General features: G+C 39.2%; 1 long non-coding RNA gene across 1 annotated transcript in view; it reads left to right on the top strand.

The window, feature by feature from the left end:
- LOC138683821 (uncharacterized) overlaps positions 1-16,254 on the top strand; it is a 32,242-nt gene extending 15,988 nt beyond the window's left edge. The window contains exons 2-3 of the long non-coding RNA XR_011323264.1: positions 9,197-9,288; positions 15,017-16,254. This is a non-coding gene — a long non-coding RNA (uncharacterized lncRNA). The remainder of the gene's footprint in view (positions 1-9,196; positions 9,289-15,016) is intronic.
- Positions 16,255-16,455: the final 201 nt, after the last annotated feature.

The following is a 16,455-nucleotide window of genomic DNA, read 5'->3' on the forward strand; positions in this document are numbered from 1 at the left end:
ACTCTCTGACCTCCTGGTTAATCCTTTACTCCCCTTTCTTCCCCTGCCCTGAAAATACTGTTTTCCTTGTACACCTTCAGATCAATTAGTCTCTAGTCAGAATAAGTGGTAAGAAAATGGAAAAAAGGAGTTTTTGCAGGTGTTTGTTCAGGGTTTTCAGGCAGTGGTGAAAGATGTTTTGACTGTGAACATCTGTAGCTGTGGCCAACAGTTCAGCTACTCCATAGCTGCTGTATCCAGTACGTCTTTCCACGCTTTTCAGCAATATTGCACTCATTTTTTATTCCAGAAGTTGAAGTACGTCGGTATAGAAGAGCAGATTCTTCACTTCTGGTGAGGAAAAGTGAGTTTAGTGAGAATCTCACTAGCCTTTTATGGGGCAAAGTGATATTCAGTCATCTTATGTGGAGGAGAAGACAAGGAAAACAATGGTGATGACAGAAAAAGCATGTTTGGCAGAAGTCTGCACCACTGACATGGGGCCAACTGCAAAAATATATACTTGTGATTAAGAAGAAAAGGTCAGACAGTAAAATGTCTTTTGTTCCTGTGATTTTTTTTGTTTCCTCTTGATACTGGCTAGGAGAGGGGAGTAAAGAGATAGAGCCAGACAATCTCTTTCCAGTGGAAAGAATGGAAGACAGGAAGGGGACATCTTTGGATACAAGTACAAGATCACATAGCTTAATAGCCCCCAAAGGAACAGATATTTCTACAGAAAACAAAAGAAGCTCCTTAAAGATCTTAACGACACATTTACCCTGGGTTTAGAAGCTTCTATTTCTCACACCAAAAACTAACAAATGGAGTTGTAACAGAGGCTCCTGAGGGAGGCGAGTAAACTGAGACCCTCAATGAGCAGTATCCATACCATTCAGGGAAAAGTAAAGATCATCCAGTTCAGTGTGCCAAAGTGTTTTATAGCTTACATCCCAAGTTTCTACTTTGCGCTCTGCTGAGGCTTTTGCCAAATCCCTACATACATTAAAAATACTAACCACACTCGTACTTGCTTGGGAGACTGTGTATCAGTGGAGAATACAAATTCAGCCTGGATACTAAGTTTTTTTAGCATGTAAAACAGTCATATACAAGGATGACCAGTAGTGATTAAGCTATGGTACTACACAGAAGTTCCTCCCTGTGAATTGAATTAATTGATTTATTAGTAGCAAAATAGCCAGGTGGGTCAGGCTAATTAAGAGTATGATTGCTAATTACCAGCACTGGGGACAGTATGAGTGGTTGCAGAGGCAATAGATGCAGTCTGTTTGTAACAGCTCTATGAAATGTTAGATAGTTAAGACTAGGGAAAAAAATAGGGCAGAAGATGTTGCTGAAAATGGAAGTATAACTCATGTAGGCTCCATTCAGATGAGGTGAAAGCAACCAGTCCTATAAAGAACTTCTGTCATTCCTCAGTGGTCTAGTCCAGCAGTCTCCAAAGTGAGGTGTGCACAACATAATCCACTGGGGTACAGGAAGAAAATATTTTTGGTACCATTAACAAATAAATAATTAAAGTAAAATATTTAATTTTTCTTTATCTAATCTTTTAATAATTTCTATTTTTTGAATATATTATAATGTACATAATCTATTAGTATAGTAGTACATGTATATAATTTATAAATTATACAGAGATGTATGATCGAAAAAGTTTGGAGTTCACTGGTCTAGTTTAAAGTTCAGAATATCCTTCAGGTTTCTAGTTTTCTGTGTATTTCAGTCTCTCTGGTATACTGGATTAATGTTAGGTAGTTTGGCTGTCAGGTTTAGGTGTTTTAAAGAAAAAAGCAATACAATGTGGTTGTTGGTGTTTTTAAAATTTATGATTTAAACTTCACATGCATTTAAAACTGAATGTTTCTCTATAATGCTTCATAAACCATACAATACAACTGTAGAGCCAAATGGGAGCAAATGATTGTTGTTTTCAGATTTTTTTACTAAACAAATGCTATGGAGAAAGTGCTGGCTGGGAATATATGATCTAAATTTGGAAAATCTATTTTAATAAGTCTATATGACCATAGCTCTATTAAGAAAAAAGAAAAAAAAAAAAAAAAAGTCCAGCTAGTGTGCATATTGTAGAAGGCTGAGATTTTAAAAACTTAGAATTTGTACATCAAAGAAATGAAGAAAATCTACAATGTATTTCTATCTATGGAATTGCTAGGGAAGAAGTTTTAAAGCAATAACAACATTGTGATTTTTGAAGCATTTCTTATTCTGCACTCATCTAATTTATGCTAAATTAATTTCAAAAAAGATAACGTCATTTGTCATACTGAACATTAGGGTATCCATACTTCTGCCCTTCTGCACTACATAGTTCTGGATGTTCCTGTTCTTAACATCCCTCTCTTTTTTTCTCACTAGTAAATGAACCAGAAAATTTACTCCATTAAAACAAGATTCTTGTTCCTTTCAGTTTGCCTGCCAAAACTGGTGACGTCCTTGGATGCTGACACAGATGCTTTAGAGTGAATTTCTAAATTTCTAAAACTTGCTCCATGTTCATAGTGATGCTCAGAAAAGGGGTGTTATCATCTGTTCTCTATTCTCCATAGCTTGACTGAAGGACTATAAAAATAAAGGTTTCAGATAAATATTTTACCTTGTACTACAAGAAGCTTCTGCATGTGTGGGGTGTTTTTCTTTTACCATAGCTTAAAAGGTGAAAGTGAAATGTCACATTGTATTAAAGAAATTCTGATTAATAATTGATTCTGATAAATGACGATACTTGCAGCATTGCTTACCCAAATGTAATTCAATCACTATCACAAATCATTTTGTCTTGTCAGTTTTTGCCAACATATGTGGCAGGCTTGTGGGAGGAATGTTTATTTCCCATACTAGTTATATCTGTTTAGTTGGGGTTTTTCTAATTCACTTGTTTCAGTTCACTTAGCTGATATTGGATCTTTTCTCTATGGTGTCACCACCTCACTTAATTTTCTCAGTGGGAGAAATTCTGATCCTGAAGAAGCTGCTGGGATCAGAATTTCCCCAGCAGACTTTTTCTGGTGCTTTATATTTTCCTTAACATCACATGCTTTTCCTAGTGAATTATACTGATTTACTTATAGAAACATTATTTGGTAAATAATAAACATTTTTAAGGATTATTTCTTTTCAGAGAGTTTAACAATATATGGCAATTCAGTGGAATTCTCTCTTCCTTAGCTTCAGTCTGATCTTTATTCTCCTGAGCATAAAACGTTCATCAAGTTTTTTTCAATCAGGTGCCTGTGGGAATTTTAAGTGCATTATTTCACTAAGCAAAGTAAATGAAATTTATTATCTATCTGTATACCTTTTCTATCTCAAAACATTAGCTTTCATCTAATTTTTGGATCTTGTTTTGATAGATTGCTGCCAAAGGATTTGTGTATAGTCTTTCCTGAGATCTCCTTCATACATCATTATGTTCATGTTTCTATGCTGCCACACAAGTTGTCAAAGATGCTACATTTTTTTTCCTTTTCTTCTTATATGACACATGCCTGGCATTTGTTTCTAGTTCTGTTTTTTAAAATGTTTGAAATTAGATGAATTAGATGTCTTTTTAAAGCTGCTTTAGTATTCATTGCTCACTTGATTGATATTATGCAGTTGTTTTTACCCCTTACGTACCAAAACTAAAAGAAATATAAATGTCACTTTCTGACCTCATGTCAAGAGCTTGTGGGTTTCCTTTGACTTGTTCCTTTAGAAATATTTTAGTTAGCTGTTTAGGATTATATACTTCTTGCTTCAATTGCTTGAGGTATACCCCTATATGAGCTCCAGCTTGTGCAAAATGCTAAAATCAGCATTCTTACTAGTGCTTTGGTCTCACAGAACAATGTTTAAATAGTTGTATGGGCAACACATTCAGTTTTACTGTTCTTGCAAGAATACATTTTGACTTGCAAAACAATACTGCAACACGGAACATCCACTTTCTGGGTCTTTTGTCTAACTGTGTGTCTGCAGTTCACCTCCTGAGGTCTTACACTGCTGACCTATGGCCTGACAACTCAAATTTATTTGAAGCTTTTTTTATCTCTCTCTCTTTCAGCTGCTACACTGCTCAAAAGATGGAACTGAGTGTTGTCTATGGAGGGACAAGATGTATCACATACTTCAGGTTTTAGATCACAGCTCAAACCTTACTGGTTCCCTTTGGCTTAAGCTGATTAACTGAGCTCTGCCATTGGTGTCTGTGAAACGTCTTGGCAGACCCATCTGAAAGGTGTTATTTAAGTACAACACGTATTTTATATACAAGTTAGCTGTATCAGAGTTATGTTTCTGTAGGGACAAATGTATTGGTTTTTAATTGTTATTTTTAATGGATCAGAGTAAAATATTGTTGTTTTATTTGATCTCTGTCCCCTGGTGGGCTTTCTTTTTTTCTTTCTTTCCAACAGTGTGACAGTTTCCTCTTTAGGCTTTTAATTATGTCTCCGAGGACCTCCTGCATTAGCAATGGTGGTGGCAGTCTACCATTCTGAGAGCTAACCCAGCTAGTTACTCCCAGGGTATAGCAAGTTTTACAAAGATGATTGTTGTATATTTTTAAACTCCAGTAGAGTTTGGGGTTTATTTGAATAATGAAATAGCTGAACTGGCCAAACCATTCTTCTATCTGGCTACAGAAGAAACTGCCACACTTAAAGTTGTGTTATCATGGTCTATTCAGGTTGTGCATCAGAGCTGAACATGGACATTCAGACCAGTTACTTCACAACAAAACTGCTAATGGCATTGTCCTCGTGAGGTGATCTGATCACATCCCTCTGTTTTTTGAACTTCTGCAATAGTACTTGAGTAGATCTTAAAATTAGACACTTTAGATATCTCATTTCCTCCTTTTTAGGATTATTATAAATAGCGCTGCATTAAATACACTGTATCTTCTGCTTTCCGTTCATTCTATCACTCTTTTTCCATCTCTAGATGTCTTTCCATGCTACTGTAAGAAAAAAAATACAAGTTGTGCATCTTGCTTTTCATTCAAAAATTCTTCCCCAAAACCTATGTCCCCGTGAAGTCCAGACAGAAAAAGTCAGACATTTCTCAGCACTGCCACACAGCATATTTGTAAGAGGATTATAGCAAAGATGGTGTTAGTTGTGCAACAGTAAAAAAAATCAGAATTACTTATAGAATCTAACAAGATACAGCCTTAAGAACCTATGAGTAACCCTATTATCTCACTATCAAAACATGTCCTTAATTTCTTGTTTTCCCAGTTCCTCTTACCTCCCCCTCATAATCAGCACATCAGTCTAATACAAGGAAGTTTTTAAGGAATTTGAGGTTGGTACTGGCTTTTCAAGGTTGTTATGAAAAAGCATACTGGACACATCTATAAACACTTGGACTTAGTGAAGGTGCTTTCATTTATAAGTTGCATCTGGAATGCTGAGTCCTTTTTTAAAAAAAAAGGTTCAGTCTGAACAAACTGGCAAAACAAGGGTAGTCCAACCCAAGACAAACAGTTATTACACCCATGTAGTTGTGGTGAAAGAGAAGGCCCCCCTCTTCTGGCATGAGCTGGAGTAGCTCTCAGCAGAAGACAATAAAATATGTTCTAAACCATGTTTTGGTCACAAATAGGGATACACCTAGGATTAATACCTGTATAACAAATATTTCTTCCTCCATCATGTCCTCTGAAGTTTTCTCACTCCACACTTACACACAAAACTTAGTCCTCCACACCAGCTCTCTGAATGCGTAGTAAGAGTGTTCTGGGTTGTTTGCCAGAGATCAAACACGCAGTGTGTCACAGCCACATTCTTCATGCATAGTTGTTTTCTGGTTCAGGACAAAAGGTATGAAGAAGTCTCTATTCCAAGCACAGGGTGGACTGAGCACTGATATTAAAAATATGCCCTGCAGTCTTGATGACTGTAGAAGGAAAAGCCTTTTGACAGACAAATTCTCTTGTTCAGGCAATATTATTTGCTGCGTTCTTCCCTGAAGGTGACCAGGAATTCCAGCTGGTGAGAAAAGACTGTTGCTAAAGATCTTCAGAAATCCTTCCGTATTCAACATTTCAATTGTTCCTGTAAATACAAGGTTTTCTCTATGATAAATATGACAGTGAGAATTCTGTTCCAATCACACTTCAAAACAGAAAACCATATGTGTATTTATCATTATCTCTTTTGCTGCCAGGAATAAAGAGAGGCATTTATAATGTTTCCTTTTGTTTGTTTTTAAATTTTGCATTACCTTTTATTTTTACCAGCCTTTACAGTTCATGAGCTAATGGTAGGTAGATGGAGTTCTTTCCTATTAGATCATATATTTCACTCTTTGGAAATGCAAGATAGACTAGCTTTCCCTACACCCTAATGGTTAAGAAAAAAATAAAGCAGTGAGAGACATTCACATTCCTCCTGTCTTGCCAAAGGAGCAGCTGTTTTGCTTTGGTTTTAAAAATTGAAGTCATAGATGGAGAGAAATGTAATGCTGTTTAGTGTAATTCATCTGTAAAGTAGAATATTCCCTGTGAAATGGGAGGAGTTTTAAAGACCAACACTGTATAGTTGTCTCATTTCTATGTAGTAATACACAAAATAATATATTTCTTTCCAACACACAGATAAGGTGTAAACTCAAGCATCGTTACTTTGGTAAGTGCTGGAAATAGAATGGCAGCCATTATGATAGATACTGAGCTGGTATAGCAGTTTATCTTAGAACAGAAAAGCTCTTAGTTTTCAGTATTTCTCGCCTGTATTTCAAGCATATTGCAGATCATTTTAATATATTTTATACTTTTTAATTCCAGATTACTATGTCAAACCTAAGTAAAACAAAATGAGAAGTTTTCATTTTTTCTGTTCTCAGTGTTTTTACTATTTTTATTTTATATTATTAATGTCCAAATATTAACTAATCTTTAACTTTTTCTGTGTGAAATCTGAGCACAGTACAGAAAAATATCATAAACATTATCTTTGAAACATTTACCTAGACTCTTCTCATGACTTACTTAGATTGTGCAGTACAGTTTTGCTTTTTAAATTTGTTTTATAATTGGAGCGGTTTTCAACCACTACTACAAAACAGGAATTTGCTCTGGAGTTGCTATAGTAATGGGTAAGAAGGGCCTTCCTTTTCTTCTGAATACATTTGCATTTGGAGACCTTTACTGAATTTATCCACTATGTTGCAAATAAACTCTGTTTATGAACGACCCAGAAAGACGAGATCAAACCTTGAGAATAAATGGCTGGTATATCAACCAACCTCTCTCTGAAGTGTTCAGTTAGGAATGTTTAACAGTTGCTGTTGAACTACAGTAAAATTAAGGAAGTCAGAATTGGGGGGGGGGCATGTAGAAGGTTTCTTGGGGTAGAATGGTAAGCTAGGAAAGAAATCAGCTATATATTTCTAATTATTTCAAAGCATGCATTTGTTAAGAAGAATCTTTGCCCTGGGGTAGCTCATGAAGGACAGACATACAGTATGGAGTCTAAGAAAGTTGATAATATTGCATTAATTATGATTCTATTACGAAACTGTAACAGGAAGAAAAGAACCTTGATCAGCAAAAAATCTTAAAACTGGTTAATTGTTAGAGAATAGCAGATTAGTAATTTATTGTATCTATAGTTTATGCATCTTCATCTTCTTGAGTGTTTATATGAAGAACATGTTGCATTTCTAGCTGCAATATTCCATGAACTGTTTCTCAAACCTTTTTAAAGCCATTATGAATGTATGTAATGACTTTCTACTTGGTTATCTAATGCTAGGTCAGTTCTCCATTTCTCAATGAAATGTCATGCTGGAAGCTTTTTGTGAGCAATTGTCAGCAGGTGGGTTACAGAGGGAGAGAAGAAGCATTTTATCTCCTATGATAGTGAGGCTAAGCCTGTTGCTGTGTTGCTAACCAGAGTTTTAAAAGGTTTGGAATCTATATTCCATTTTACTGCTGACTTTAAGTGACTTCAAAGCAGCTAACTTACAGCTAAGTTTTTAAAGGTCTTCTGCCATCTGTGTTCCAAGGATTTCAATGGTTGTCCAGCATCAAAACACTTAAAAAAAATTTGTCGTTACTGTGTGCTGCCTTTAGCTTACAATCTGTAAACATCCTGCCCTGACAGCTGTGTCGGGAGACTATATGTTATATATGTACTAGTATCTTAAAATATTAATATAGACATTAGACTGTATGTTGTTCAGTTTTACTAAAAAGGGGGTTAGTAGTAATTAAAACAGACTGAGGTTCTCTCAAAACTACGACTTCATCAACTTCATCAGGACTTTGAAGACTCTAGGATTGTTTTATTCAAGATAATGAATTCACTGATATTCACACAATTTGCCCTTGCAGCCAAGAAGGCAAATGGTACCCTGGGCTCATTACGAGGAGTGTTGCCAGCAGGTTGAGGGAGGAGATCCTTCCCCGCTACACAGCACTGGTGAGATCACACCTAGAGTCCTGTGTCCAGTTCTGGGCTCCACAGTAAAAGACAGATACACAGATACTTGAGAGTGTCCAGTGAAGGGTCACTATGATCGTGATGGGACTAGAGCAACTCTCCTATAAGGAAAGGCTGAGAGAACTTGGTCTGTTCAGCCTGGAGAAAAGAAGGATCAGGGTGGATCTCATCAATGTGTACAAATACGTGAAGGGAGGGTGCAAAGAGGACAGAGCCAGGCTCTGTTCAGTGGTGCCCAGTGACAGGACAAGAGGCAGTGGGCACAAAGTCAAACACAGGAGGTTCCCTCTGAACATCAGGAAACACTTTTCCCTGTAAGGGTGACAGAGCACTGGCACAGGTTGCCCAGAGAGGTTGTGGAGTCTCCATCCTTGGAGGTATTCAGAAGCCACCTAGACATGGTCCTGGGCAACTGGCTTTAGGTGACCCTGCAGGGGGTCTTTTGGTGCACACTGTACTGGTTGTAATAATTTCTGAAGATTTTAAAGAATTTCACACCTAAATTTCTGAATAATAGCAAACAACATAGTGATGGTGATCTGATGATATTGTGCACAAATGCAGAAGAGAAGTTATCATAGATAGCAGCCTCAAAGTAAAAGTTGGTATTTCGTGGGATTTGTGGTATGGAAGGAGTTTTAATTGTATATAAACTGTATACTAAGAACTGAAGAAGAATTATTTCTCCAAATTTAAAGGGGCTCTTTATTAAAACGGCCTTTTTCTCCTTTCCTCCCCAGGCTTCTTCATGGTTTTGGAAGAAGAGTTAATAGAATTAACCCCGTTGGTAAAACATTAACTTTGAGAAGAGTTCTTACTAACAGCTAGAGAAGTAAATGCTACCTTGCTATTGCCACTTGAAATTACACAGAACTTAATGTTAAGCCATGTAAAATAGTTTATTTATCTCTGTACTACTGTTACTTGTGACTAAATGAACATCTGATGAAATATTTGAACAAACAGAATATATACAAGTAAATATAAATATAAAAAACTTACTTGAATGAAAGCAAATCTTCACATCACCTCATATTTGACAGGCTGACAGACTAAAAAATATTTTAAATTGAAGCTGCGTACTAAACCTCTACATGTAGTCACTGGACAAAGGCTTTCTAATCAATCTAATGCCCTTTAAGAAAGGTTCATCGTCTCTGAGGGCTGATACTTTGAAAAATCAGTATCTACTGGTCATGCTTTAGGCTCCTAGAGAAGCAATTGCTACTAAGAAATGGAAAAATTATCTCACAATAGCTGTAAACTCTCCATCTCAGCAGGCACTGATTACATGGGTAAGATCAACAAAAACACATTTGAGACCTAAATATTCTGGTGGTGGTGTTAATTGTCTGTCCTTCATTTAATTGTATTATTTAACTAAGAAAAAAAAATACATTTTCAGGGCTAGTATACAAGCATATTAAAAAATCTAGTATTCAAAACAGAGAAAATAATTAAACCTTCAGCCAGCCATGTTGTAGCTCTGTTGTGTCTAACACTTTACTGTTGGCATTTTTGATTTAACTTGCCTACCTTCTTGGTGTAACTAAGTGATGCAGTTAAATTATTACAGCCCTTGTCCCCTCAATTAGAGTGATGTTACGTTGTTACAGCTCTTCTTTGTTAGAGAAGAAGAGCCTTATCTATGTAAGGCAAATTTGTATAGATGTCATGCATTCATGCAAGAGGGTTTTTTTGCTAGGAAAAAAAAAAAAAGCTATTTCAGTTAAAGAGTCTTCTCCAAATGCAATAGTTTTCTTGAAAATTTTCAGATTTAGAGTAGGCTTCTATTCAATTTGCAATAATGCTAGTGTTAAGGAAGAGAAGAGAAACAACTGAAAAATTTTACCCCTAACTCCCTCATGCTCTAGCTCTCAGTGTATCCTAGCAAAGGCTCTTTATTTCCAGTCACACAAGCAAAAAGAACCAGAGGGAGTGACATGAGAGAAGCTTAATTCCGGGGAACACCAGGATGAAGTCTGTTTGTCTTTTGATTGTTTTTAGTAGAATTAGGGGTGGAACAGCTGGGGAACTCCTTTCTTTGACTCACAAGCAGACACCCCATTGAAAACGCTCATGCCTTCCTTTTCTCATGTAAACAGACACGTGCTACACAGCACCTGAGAGCAGGCATCATACATTATTCTGTATACTTAAAAGAGCAGTTATTTATACCAAAAGAACATTTTCTAGGGTTTAGCATATTGTCTGCCTGTTATAACATAGAGCAAAGCCAGAACTAAGTCTTCCAAAGAACAATGGTTATCTTTCAAACTGATCCAGTGACCACTTTATAGAATCATAGAATAGTTTGGGTTGGAAGGGACCTTTAAAGGTCATCTAGTCCAACCCCCCTTCAAGAAGCAGGGACACCTTCCACTAGACCAGGTTGCTCAGAGCCCCATCCAGCCTGACCCTGAATGTTTCCAGGGATGGGGTATCTACCACCTCTCTGGGCAACCTGTTCCAGTGTTTCATCACCTTCATCATAAAAAATTTCTTCCTTATATCTAGTCTAAAGCTACCCTCTTTTAGTTTAAAACCATTACACCTTGTCCTATCACTAGAGCCCCTGCTAAAAAGTTTGTCCCCTTCTTTCTTATAAGCCCCTTTAAGTATTGAAAGGCTGGAATAAGGTGTCCCCAGAGCCCCCTTCTCTCCAGGCTGAACAACCCCAGCTCTCAGCCTGTCCTCATAGGAGAGGCTTTCCAGCCCTCCGATCATTTTTGTGACCCTCCTCTGGACCTGCTCCAACAGGTCCATGTCTTTCCTGTGCTGAGAACTCCAAAGCTGGATGCAGTACTCCAGGTGCGGTCTCACCAGCGCAGAGTAGAGGGGCAGAATTGCCTCCCTCAACCTGCTAGTCACACTTCTTTTGATGCAGGCCAGGATACAGTTGGCTGTTTGGGCTGCAAGTGCATATTGCCGGCTCACGTCCAGCTTTTCATCCACCAGTACCCCCAAGTCCTTCTCCACAGGGCTGCTCTCAATCCCTTCATTCCCCAGCCTGTATTGATATTGGGGTTTGCCCTGACCCCATGGTCCCATGCAGGACCTCGCACATGGCCTTGTTGAACCTTATGAGGTTCACGTGGGCCCATTTCTTGAGCTCGTGCAGGCCCCTCTGAATGGCATCCTGTCCCTCAGACATGTCAACTGCACCACTTAGCTTGGTGTTGTCTGCAAACTTGCTGAGGGTGCACTCAATCCCACTGTCTATGTCATTGATGAAGATATTAAACAGTACTGGTCCCAATAAGGACCCCTGAGTCACTGATGTCCATCTGGACATTGAGCTGTTGACCACTACCCTCTGGATGTGACCATCCAACCAATTCCTTATCCACCAAACAGTCCATCCATCAAATCCATATCCAATTCAGAGAAAAGGATGTTGTGGGGGACCATGTCAAAGGCCTTACAGAAGTCCAGATAGATGACATCCATAGCTCTTCCCTTGTCCTCTGATGTAGTCACTCCATCATAGAAGGCCACTAGGTTGGTCAGGCAAGATTTGCCCTTGGTGAAGCCATGCTGGCTGTCTTGAATCACCTCCCTGTACTCCATGTGCCTTAGCATAGCGTCTAGGAGGTTCTGTTCCATGATCTTCCTAGGCAGAGAAGTAAGGCTGACAGGTCAGTAGTTCCCCAGGTTCTCCTTTCTACACTTTTTAAAAATGGGTGCAACGTTTCCCTTTTTCCAGTCACGGGGGACTTCACCTGACTGCCATGACTTTTCAAATATCATGGAGAGTGGCTTGGCAACTACATCAGCCAATTTCCTCAGTACTCTGGGTTGCACCTTGTCAGATCCCATAGATTTATGTATGTTCAGGTTCCTCAGGTGGTCACAAACCAGATCTTCTCTTACAGTGGGAGGGACTTTGCTCCCCTAGTCCCTGCCTTGAGGTCCATTCACTCGAGAGGTGTGGGAAGAGATTGCCCATGAAGACTTAGGTAAAAATGTTGTTGAGTACCTCAGCCTTCTCCTAATCTATTGTTACTGGTTTGCCAGCTGTATTCACCATGGAGGGTATACTTCCTTTGACCTTCTTTTTCTGGTTGAGATACCTGTAGAAGCCCTTATTATTATTCTTTATGTCCCTTGCCAAGTTCAGCTCCAGCTGCGCCTTGGCCTTCCTGACCCCATCCCTACACAACCAGGTGGCAGTGTCCCTATGGTCTTCCCAGGATACCTGTCCCTGCTTCCACTGCCTGTGCATTTCCTTCTTGCCCTTTAGTTTGACCAGCAGGTCTCGACTTATCCATGCTGGTCTCTTGCCTTCCTTTCCTGATTTCTTACACCTGGGGATCAAAAGCTCTTGTACTCCATGGAAAGCATCATTAAAGATCTGCCAACTCTCTTCTTCTCCCTTGTCCCTGAGGGCAGTTTCCCAGGGGGTCCTATTGACTAACTCCTTGAACAGCTGAAAGTTTGCTTTCCTAAAATTCAGGGTCCTGACTTTACTTTTCATCTGTCCCATATCCCTCAGGACTGTGAACTCCAGTACATGATCACTGCAGCCCAGGCTGCCTCCAATCTTTACATCACCGATGTTGTGTGACATCACTTGGGTTGGTGACCATCAGGTTCAATAATGCATTCCCTCTGGCAGGACTGTCTATTGCCTGGCTTAAGAAGTTATCCTTGATGCACTCCAGGAGTCTCCTGGATTGCCTACAGCCACAGTGCTACTTTTGCAAGAGATGCTGGGGTGGTTGAAGTCCCCCAGCAGGACGAGAGCCTGCGAACACAATGCCTCCTGTAGCTGAAGTAAGAAGGCTTCGTCAATAGGCTCCCCTTGATTGGACAGCCTGTACTAAACACCAACCACAAGGTTCCCTTTGTTGCCTCAGTCTCTAATTGTTACCCATAAGCTTTCAATGTGCTCGTGGCTATTCCTCAGAGAGAGCTCTTCACAATCTACCCATTTCTTGACATAGAGGGCAACCCCTCCACCCCTCCTTCCCCACCAGTCCCTTCTGAACAGCCTGTAGCTATCGATAGCTGCACTCCAGTCATGAGATTCATCCCACCAAGTTTCAGTAACGGCAACTAGGTCATAGCTTTCTAGCAGCACGGTGGCTTCCAGCTCCTCCTGTTTGTTGCCCATGCTGCGTGCATTAGTGTAGAGGCACTTCAGCTGGGCTGTCAGCTGTGTCACCTTTTTAGAGGAACACATCTTAATTCCTTTGAGGTATTTCACCGCTGTTCTCCTGTTGGTTCCTATTACCTCGGGATCCTCTGGTTCATCTCTGTAAGATTTCAAGTGTGCTCCACTGTACCCAGCACATCTCAGAGCAACAGGCTGAGGGCTCTCACTAGCACCCTGTCCCTCTAACCTCCCACAGCTTGTCACAGGCGAGCCTGATATTATCCCCCTCCCCCTTCAAGTCTAGTTTAAAGCTCTGTCAGTGAGCCCTGCTAGCTCATGAGCAGACCCTCTTCTCCCCTTGAGAAAGATGAATCCCATCTGGTGCCAGCAGGCCTGGTACCATGCAGGCCATCCCATTATCAAAAAAACCCCAAATTGTGGTGGTGACACATGCCATGGAGCCATATTCTTCTTTGATGAAGAATACCTAAGTGTTACATGCCTTCTTTGGACTAAGCAGCATTGGTCCCATAAATAAACATGGGACTGCTGTTGAGAGGAGAGGCTCCTGTTAGCCCTATACCACAGGTACCGCAGTTTTGGCGTTGGGAAGTTTATATTGGACAGAAAATAAGTATCACAAAGACTAGCAAATTAACATATACTTTTTTCTTATTTCTGCTAGAATGATTCTCACCAAACTCAGCAGTAAACAATGCATATTTGTAAAATAAATTAATTAAAAGCTGGGGCAAATGGGACTATCAGTTTTAATCATATTTTGCAGCATAGTATTATTCCAGCATTAAAAGTAGTAAGACATAGAAAATAAGGTTTATGCTTAAAGTCAGAGTCTTAGATTATTAGGCCATGTTTCCACATCTACCATAATATTTTTAGTCTCAGTATAACTTTTTTTTCTGTGATTTCAGGGTGTATGAACTAATTAATTCTGTAGAACAGAAAATCTGAGACTTAATTTTGTTGTAATAGCATTAAATTCTTTACTAAACATATGAATAAGGAATATGTCTTCTTTTTAATACTAATGATTATGCTTATGAGTACTGAAAATGTATAGTGTCACTTAATGGGGTGCAGAATATGGAATATGACAGTATCCTCACACCAATATGTTTGCAAGTCAAAAAAAGAGAAAAAAAAGTAAAATATTTCCACTATTGGCAAGGCTGGTATAAACATGTACAGCTCAGTGTGTCCAAAAATAGAACTTGATGTATTTTGGTGCTTTTAACTTTTTTAAGCTTATATACAGCAGAATGGTATTTTCTGTTACCTCAGAATGGATTTTTTTCTTTTTTAACCAAATTATCTTGGTTTTGAGAGTAAGACCAAGAAAAATCACACTTGATGCTAAAAAAAATTCTGATAATTCTTTTTGTCCTTGACACTGTGCAATGGTGACTTAGTATTCAATAGGAAACTGGCTTTTGTTTTGTAGTTATGCCTTTACCATCTAAATGGCATCTTGCGCTCAATGACTCATGAGACTCGAGAGGGGATCTGTCATGCCTTAACTGAATTACTGAAGAAGGAATTGGGTGCTGATGGAGAGCAGAACTGGCAAGAAGAAAGAAAGAACAGGTCAGAAGAGTGACTGGGATGGGATAACTGGAAATAGAAGGGGACGAGGCGAATACTGGAGGAGTCCTCCATACTGGTTCTTCATCCCATTCCCAATTCTGTGTTATCTGCCAGAGAGATTGCATCGGCTATAGCCTGCTTAGGAACACAACTCTGTTTAACACTGACCATCGTCAATCCTGTTCATTGAATGAATCAAGGTTTTGGAGAAAAAAATAACTCATTAACCTGGAATGCAGTTTGCATTGTGGCATGGATACTGTAGGATACTGAATTCAGATTGCAGAAGGAAAGTTCTGCTTTGTTCATAATTTGTAAGTACTTAACTTCGCAGACAATGCTATTTTAATGGGGCTTATCTTGAGCTTCTTTCATGCAGCAGTTTTGAAAACCTACACCTGCCAAGACAAAAATCCATCAGGTGGGACATGATTTGTGCCATCAGCAATCTTTGGCCCATCAGATGAACACGACAGACCTAACACTAGAATTAACGGGTTAAATTGTCCCAGGGTTAGTGTGTTATTCTGCGCAAGGACCAGCACTTTAAAGGGCTGCAATATATTTTTTGCTAACAGGTTTCATGCTATTTACAGGGGATAGAAAAATGCAAAGACAAAGGGCACAGAAACATCAAGTTCCTTTTTTGCAGAGACCCTTCTGCTCTATAATCTACTACATCCCGCTTCCTTTTGCTTTCATCTAATCCTACTTGTTCTGGCTTTGAGTTTTATTCATTCCCCTTTTATGCATGCCTTTAAACAGCTGTCTATCTCTTCACCTGTAGACTTTCGCCTTCTCTGCTGCTGCCTACCTACCTTATAAACTCAGAAAGCAACTCCTTTGCACCTCTGACTGATGTCTTCTTCCAAAATCTGCATATCCATATCCAGCCCTCTTTCTGTTCAGCTTGTTTTCTGTCTGGCTTCTGTAATGTTGCTTTCTTTTTGTCTTCCTTGTGGTGGGTTTCATTTTGAGCACCTCTCTTTGTCTGGCTTATGCAGGGAGAGGCATCTGACAGCATGGGACAGACCTCCAGCATTCAGCTTCAGTTCCTGGCTCTAGAAATGCAAAAGGAGAGGTGTTGCTTGGCCCAAGGCTCCTTGCAAGTTCTAAATTTATAAAACCTTAGTAATTATACAAAGGAAGAGATACCCACTCTCTATAAATTTGAAAATCTGTGTTAATTCTTTCTAATCACAGAATCATGGAACAGCCCAGGTTGGAAGGGACCTCGAAAGATCATCTGGTCCAACCCTTCGTGAGAAAGGGAACCTGGATGAGATTATGGAGTAC

The sequence above is a fragment of the Haliaeetus albicilla genome, chromosome Z, assembly GCF_947461875.1.
Source record: "Haliaeetus albicilla chromosome Z, bHalAlb1.1, whole genome shotgun sequence".
Taxonomy (NCBI): domain Eukaryota; kingdom Metazoa; phylum Chordata; class Aves; order Accipitriformes; family Accipitridae; genus Haliaeetus; species Haliaeetus albicilla.